We start from the raw sequence: 8504 nt of genomic DNA, 5'->3' as shown, positions 1-8504 counted from the left end.
AGATGGAGTGATGGATATGGGAATGATAGAATTATGGCTATGGGAATAATAGAGTTATGGATATGGGAATGATCGAGTTAATGATATGGGAATAATAGAGTTATGGATATGGGAATGACAGAGTTATGTATATGGGAATGACAGAGTTATGTATATGGGAATAATAGAGTTATGGATATGGGAATGATAGAGTTATGGATATGGGAATGACAGAGTTATGGATATGGGAATGATAGAGTTATGGGTATGGGAACGATAGAGTTATGGATATGGGAATGATCGAGTTAATGATATGGGAATAGAGTTATGGATATGGGAAAGATGGAGTGATAGATAGAGGAGTGGTAAAGGTCATCTGGACCAGGGCCTGCTGTTTGACCTTCAGTTATCTGCTTGGTTCCTCTGTGGTTCTTCTGCACTGAATCACCTTTAGCTCTGCAGGTTTAATGATTTGCAGAACTCGGAGCGGAGTCTCCAGGCTGAGGGTTTATCTCGGTCTCTGACCCTTTGATGTCCTCCAGATTAGCCGGGAGCACAGGGACGGACAGAGGGGGTGGAAGGTTCTGGAAAGCTCTCCTCACCTCCAGACCCCTCTCAGCCCAATAAAAGTGCACAGAGCTAAACAATTTACTGCACTGCACCAAGACTTTAGCCAACCTGCAGCGTTTTTCTTAAAGACAATGTCGTCCCCGACATTCTCAGATAAAGACTCGGGTCAATGTGAGAGCCATCAGGGTCAGCAGGGGTCAGAACGGTCTCACAGATTCCTTTAGGTCCTTTAGATCATCTATATGTTTATGCAGAAACCAGCAAAACATTTATTTTAAAAGAAATTACAGCATTTAAATTTATTTCATAAATATTATTCTGATTATTATTAGTAGTAGTAGTAGTTACTACAATGAACAGCAGAAAGTTGTGAACCTTAAAATAAAAAAGGGCATGATAGAGAGAACAACATGAATCGTAGATGGAATGACAGTGGGAATGATAGCAATTATAGATTAAAAAAAACTCAAAGAATCAGAGAAGAATAAGTGAAGTTGAAGGATTACATGTGATTAATGGAATGATGTCAGGAGTAATATAAAATCTTTGAAAAGGAATGATGGAAAAGGAGGCAGTAATAGAGGCATGTATGGAATAAGAAAGGAACTTATGAGAAACAGAATAATGGTAGAAAAGTAATAAACAAGTACATTATATACGAGTATATGAGTAATTAATGAAATTTCATTGGTACTGGTGGGGATTATATAAGCAACAATAGAGGAAGTGTTGGGAATAGAATAGAAAATATAAGATAAATAATTGCAGTAATAATAGGAAATGGAAATAGGAAATGGTAAGGGACTGACACAATAAACAACAGTGGAAATAATAGGATAATTAGAGAAGGAAATTACTTAGTGAATATAAAGAAAATAAGAAATTAAATTTTGGTTGAAATTATGGTGGTGATTATATTGAGAATAACAGAGATACTGTGTACGGAATTGTTTAGAAAATAAGAAAGGGAATAATGGAAATGGTGGAGGGTATAGGCAAATTAAAAGATTATATAATAATTAATATGGACAATAACAAAGAGGCTGGTGGGAAATTATAGTGGACATTTTATTAGGAAAAATAAAGAAATAGGGGAACGGTAAAGTAGAGGAAATTATATAAAAAATAAGAAATGAATTGATGGGAACAATATTAGATGATATGAATTATAATAGGGGATAATTCTAATATAATAAATAAGAACAGGAATCATGGGAATGATGCTGAGAATTATGTAGAATGGAAGACTAGAATAGAATATAAAGAAAATAGAAAATAGTGGTGGGAACTGGAATGCTAGGAGTCAGTGTCCATCCTAACATCCAGCAGAGGGTCAGAAGAGTGTGGTGATGATGCTCTACAGAGTCCCATGGGAATGTGTTCTTTACCCCATCTGAGGGTCCAGGAGTGCCCCCTGCAGGCTGGCGGCATTCCAAAGGGATGGACACTTCATTAAAGCCTCATCTGTAAACACAGATCCTCTCCTGATCCTGAGCAATAAAAGTTCCAACTGGCCTTTCACTACTGCTGCAAATACCTGGCCACCTAAAAGATAAACGGGCCATTTTAAAGGCTTATATGCTCTTCCCAACAACAAAAGAATTTTCAGATTTCACAGTATTCATAAATCTTTCTCATCCAATCTTTAGTCATCCAATCTTCTACCAACATAGTCAGGCTGCCCTGACCTTGAATTGTAAAATGAAACAAAATTATGTAAATACATTTGCAGTAACAAAAATCTCCAAATCTACAATTTAAAGGTATACAGTAAATTTTCCAGTGATTAATCAGCACTTTTAGTGTTACACAAACCCTGTGCATGTAACACTCATAGTATTAATTTAAGAGATATATGATAAATGTACTGTGTAGCATGCTAAAGGAGGAACTTTGACCTTGAACACATGTTTGACTGGCTATATTTTGTCAATATCTATTTGGCCAAAGTTTAAAAAATTGACATGCCGATGGTATGAGGACGTTAAAAAAAATTAAAACTTAAAATCTTTTTAGTGATTGATTTATCCAAGCTGCAATCTGCTAACAGCGCTTAACTTTGAAAGTGACCTGATCAGTAGAACTATGAGGAAGATTGCGGCGTAACATACAGACATACATTATTGGCAAAACTATTGCTTTAGAGGTACCATGTCAGGTATGTGGATATAAAACTACAAAAAAATAAAAGGGTTGAGCTTTAAAAGCGACCTTGTCAGTAAAAAAAAGAAAGAAAAAATAAGTAAAGAGACTTAAAAACTATTAACTTTAAATGTACATGGATAATTAAATAAATAGTGTTGTTTTTCTGTAAATGTACTGATAGGTACTGTGAGAACAGAAGATCACATTAAAAAAAACTAAGTAAATATTCATTTTCAATAAATATTGCATTATTTTCCAATCAGGACCATTGTGAAAAATTCATACACCTCTAAAAACAGAACACCAAAAAATGAATTATTATTAAATAAAACATACATACTGTAGATGAAAAAATGTCTAGCAAGATCAAAACTTACTTCTGTGACATTAAGTTTGCAAAAGTCTGAAAAACTAAATTATGTTAATGTTTACAGTGTGCCTGAAATTTAGCTACCACTCTCACAGCTGAAATTAGGTTGTTAGACAGCTAGCATTAGCTACCCAGCACAGCTAGCTGTTTTCTCAGTGGTTAGCCAGCTAGCTATCTTATTGCTGGGTGGACACCCACAAAATTATATGATGTTAATTCTGTAAATGGGAGACTGGAAACAGAATATTTTAGTTTTTCATAGCCTGTAAACAGCATACCTAAACCTTAAACTGCTGAAATTAGCTTTACAACTAGCTAGCTAAGTTATGTTGATACCTACTGGATAGCTAGGTTAGCTAGTTTTAGCAAATGTTGCATGTTTTAGCATTTATGTAGCTTTTTTTAAGGCTTATTTTACCACAGAGTTTCAAATTTGCAGATTATCAACAACTACACCAGAGAGCAGTGATGAATGAGGGGAATGTGCTCTCCTTTTTTCCGTAAAGCAGGAATACAGGACAGTTCACTTTATTAAAATCTGATACTCTTACGGTAAATTTACAGAAATTCTTACAGTGTACTATTTGTTATTAATTTACTCCAGTCCACAATTTGGGTAACCAGGATTGGTGACTTCATCAGTAAAACTAACAAGTCTGATTGGCTACATTTATGCTATGAATAAATAAATAAATAATTAAATCATGCTTTAACATGCTAATGGTTTTCATGATTTCATTTTTTTTTTTATTAAACTCTAATTTTAGATCTTACTTTACTCCAAACCTCAATTTAATTTAAGCAACAAGGTTTAAGTTTAGAGAAATGAATGAGAAGACACAGAGCTCGCCTGATTAAGCAGGCTACATCTGGCATAAGAATGTATGAATGTATGTCCAAACTCTCTCTTTAATGGACGTATTCAGTCTGAACGAGTTGTTCTATTCCACATCCTGTTTCATGGCTGGCTCCGATTCAGACGTTACCTTCTCGTGGTCTCTGGTGGTGTGTGTTTGCTCGCAGTAAAACCCCACCGCACACACTCTCGCTCTGGACCAAGTTCTGAATAACTGCATTTGCTTCAGGCAACGAGCGAAAAACTCAGAGAAGGTCCAGAAAATCAGCTCCGTATCACATCCCGTCCTCTCGCGTTCTGTAAACAGACATTTAAGCCGGGCCTAGACGACTGCGGGGATAAAAGTCAATCAACACACTCCCGGAGGATTAGTGGCCATCAGTGCACCGGACTTGAGCTGCCCATTATTTTCATAATGAAGCACATATTACCAATCCTCCCGCCCCAAACCGTACACTGGCAGCGGCTTTGATGAGCAGCTATTTACCCGCCGTCATCTTCAGCACTGTTTGTTTTACTTTATTCAACCCCCCCCCTACAACCACCCCACCACCGTTCCAACGTTTTTCATCTGAATAATAGAGGCCCATGTGCCGGGGCTGCTGGGAAAAATGGGCCGCTCCTACAGATGCTTTGAATTTGCGGAGCTTTTCCTCGGCAGGGAGAACGAGGGAAACCTGCCTGTATTTCCGGGGGGGATCGGGGGATTACTGCCCAAGATTGGTGTCCTTCCTGGAGGTCCGTATGGGAACTGACCCCATCCACTGTGGTCACACGGCCCAGCGCACACGCCAGAGATGGCATGATACCATGTCTCCATTCCTGATATCAATATTAATACTTCATTTGAAATTACGTAGATGTACAGCATTTAGAGTAATATTGAACTCTAATTTTAAAATAATTCTATTAATTTTCAGCCCATTTAACCTTTTAAAATGCAGTAATCTCAAGAAAAGATTCTCACTGTTATAGAGTTCCAAAGATGATACTGCACTTAATAGAGTAATAGGTAATTTTAAAATGAGGTTTACATGTTTGAAAGTAACAGGGCTGAAGAAAGTAAGAGATAATCTTAGCTAAAGCGTAGTTCAGTCCTGTTACCATCAACCCTGTTATGCCCACCCTATTACCCTCAGCCCTGTTATCCTCAGTCCTGTTACCTTCAGCCCTGTTACACTCAACCCTGTTATCCTCAGTCCTGTTATCCTTAGTCCTGTTACCCTCAGCTCTGTTATCCTCAGTGTTGTTACCTTCAGCCCTATTACCCTCAACCCTGTTACCTTCACCCTGTTAGCCTCAAAACTGTTATCCTCAGTCCAGTTACCTTCAGCCCTGTTACCCTCCACCCCGTTACCCTCACCCTGTTACCCTCAACCCTGTTATCTCAGTCCTGTTACCTTTAGCCCTGTTACACTTAACCCTGTTATTCTCAGTCCTGTTACCCTCAACCCTGTTATTTTCAGCCCTGTTAACCTTAGCTCTGTTATCCTCGGCCCAGTTATCCTCAGTCCTGTTACCCTCGGCCCTGTTATCCTCAGTCCTGTTACCCTCAACCCTGTTATACTCAGTCCTGTTATCTTCAGCTCTATTAAACTTAACCCTGTTATCCTCAGTCCTGTTACCTTCAGCCCTGTTACCCTCAACCATGTCACCCTCAACCCTGTTACTCTTAACCCTGTTACCCTCAATCCTGTTATCCTCAGTCTTGTTACCCTCAGCCCTGTTACCCTTCAACCTTCAAGTTTTTATTTGGATGCACAATGTTTTCAGCTATTTGGTGCAGCTTTTTCTACCAAATAAATACCAGGTTTAAAGAAGAAATTTAAATGTATTTAATTAGATAGACCATCATACAGAAATGTATGATTTTTCCATTAAGTGAAATGCATGATTAATTCAGTTGCGATTTGGTGACTGATTTGGAAGTTGCAGAATACTTCACTTCTTTCCTCCAAGTTATTGTCTGCACACCTGTCCAGCCTTATACTGATAGATGTTCAACGCTCAGGTTCTCCGGCAAGATACTGCCCAGTTTATGCCACCTGCCTTGGAATAGTTGTTCACTCTCCACTATCAACTACACTGAAATTTACACAACTAGCAATAGTTAATTGCTTCTAATGCTGCCATGGTTATTCACCTAATTATTAGACCTATGTGGATGTCTAATAACTTCTTATCATCCAATAAGTAGACTGACCAAAGGAGAATAGCTCCTCCCAAGGTATATTTGAGCCTTTGTTCATCCCAAGGTTTCTTTCACCAGCCCTGTGGGATTTCTTGATTTGATTTGATCTGTAGTCTAATCAGGCCGTCTTATTAATTTTTGCACCTTGTGGTGAACCCTCTGTTTATGCTCACATGAAGTGTTCTCTTAATAGTAGACATAGATACTTGTACACCTTCTTCCTGGAGAGTGTTCTTTACTTGGATAAATAATGAAAATATTCTGGGTTCATCCTCCTTTGTTGTCTTCCATGATTGTCCAGACCTCTTTGATTTCAACACCTGGAATCAACTCCAAATCTTTTACATGCTTAACTGATGATGGATTAATCAGAAAATAAATGGCTTTTGAGATCATTTGTCCAATCACTTTTGAGCCCCTTTCACAAATAGTTTTAACTGTATGTCTCTATCTATTTAATATTTTTAAAGTGTATTAAAAAGGATCTGGGAGGTGGAAGGCCATAATCATAGCCTGCAGCCGCAAAACTGATATCAGCTGATCTGGGGGGTGCGCCGTTAGTAAACTGAGTTTTTGTTATTCTGCCTATTACTCCGAGCCTTTAGCCCAACAGAACCCCCACACTGTTATTACTATATTCAGCCCCATAATCCTCCATCCACTCCACTCATAATGCCCCTTGGTCTCTTGGGAAAATTCCTCAGAGAGGACGTTCCCACTCTGCGGGTGTAATCTCCCAGCTTACCCAGTTCATACCCACTTCAGTTACCCACTGCAACCTACTTCACAGAGCTGAGTGCTGATGGGCAGTGGGACGGGCATGCAGAGTCCAGAACTGAAACTAACAGTGTAACTGGCTCACGTTCAGCCTAGTGTTTACACCAGGGGGAAGCAAGGAGTCACAGTAAAGCTTTCTCTTTCTCTCTCTCTCTCTCTCACACACACACACACACACACTCATTTTTACCTGACAAAGAAGTAGATTGGTGTGGGCATTCATTGTGTACCTCTACCTCACTCTGCCTTCTCTACCCCAGCCCAGTGTGCACACCAAGGTGGAGCAATGAGTCATACCAATGCTTTATAACAACCATACACACAAACACACTCATTTTAACCAGACAAAGAAGTAGTTTGGTGTGGGCATTCACTGTGGACCTCTACCTCATTCCTTCTTTTTAGGTCATTTTGCTTAACTTTACCTCTCTAAACATTGCTCTGCCTCACCCCATTGTTTATTCTAGGTTAAAGAAATGAGTCACACCAAAGCTTTTACACATTTTTTTTCCAGAGAAGTAGTTGGGTGTGAGCATTTACTGTGGACATCTAACTTACCCTACCTCGCTCTGCCTCACTCTACCTATCTCAACATTGCTCTGTTACTCAGTCTACCTGGCTCTACCTGAGCCCCCACACTAACACATTTTTCCCAGAAAAAAATAGCTTGGTTGTGAGCATTCACTGTGGACATCTACAGGGGTTGGACAATGAAAATGAAACACCTGATTTTAGACCACAATAATTTATTTTGGTGACAGACAGTTCTGGTGGAAACAGGAGAGTTGAGGTGAACATTGAATTCTGCCGTGATTTGAGCAGCTGTGAAATTATGTTTTTTTTTAGATACAATCCGGGTTAGCACCCGAACATCCCTTTCAGACAGCGTTCACTTGCGTCCACAGTTAATCCTGTTGGATGTGGTTCGTCCTTCTTGGTGGTATGCTGACATTACCCTGGATACTGTGGCTCTTGATACATCACAAAGACTTGCTGTCTTGGTCACAGAAGCGCCAGCAAGAAGTGCACCAACAATTTGTCCTCTTTTGATATGTCACTCAATGTTGTGTGCAATGCAATATTTTAAGCAAAACTGTGCTCTTATCCTGCTAATTGAACCTTCACACTCTGCTCTTACTGGTACAATGTGCAATTAATGAAGATACCTAATTATACCTCTCACTGCCTCCATCTAAGTCACTCGACACTGCTGTCACTCAACCTCCCCACTTTACACCCAGCCTCTTGTTCACATGAGCACAGTCTGCAGCATGAAGAGATCTCTCTGTTGCTACATGTGGGTAATGAAATTTTACTTTGCTTTTTCATTGTGTTTATTGTGGAAATTCATTGCTAGAACAATGAAAATTTTATTTTGTAGTCCTAACTTATATATACAGCTCTGAAAAAAAAAATAAGAGACCACTTCAAAATAATAAGTTATGTTAACTATGTATAGGTAAATTAAAAGAAAATGTAATTTAGAGCATTTATTTGCAGAAAATGAGAAATGATCAAATTAACGAAAAAGATGCAGTGCTTTCAAACCTCAGATAATGCAAAGAAAACAAGTTCATATTCATTTAGAATCAACAACAATCTAAGGAAGAGTTCAG

This window comes from Astyanax mexicanus, chromosome 17, assembly GCF_023375975.1.
Source record: "Astyanax mexicanus isolate ESR-SI-001 chromosome 17, AstMex3_surface, whole genome shotgun sequence".
NCBI classification, from domain to species: Eukaryota; Metazoa; Chordata; class Actinopteri; order Characiformes; family Acestrorhamphidae; genus Astyanax; species Astyanax mexicanus.
The sequence above is the reverse complement of the archived record's forward strand: the minus strand, read 5'-3'. Positions refer to the sequence as shown.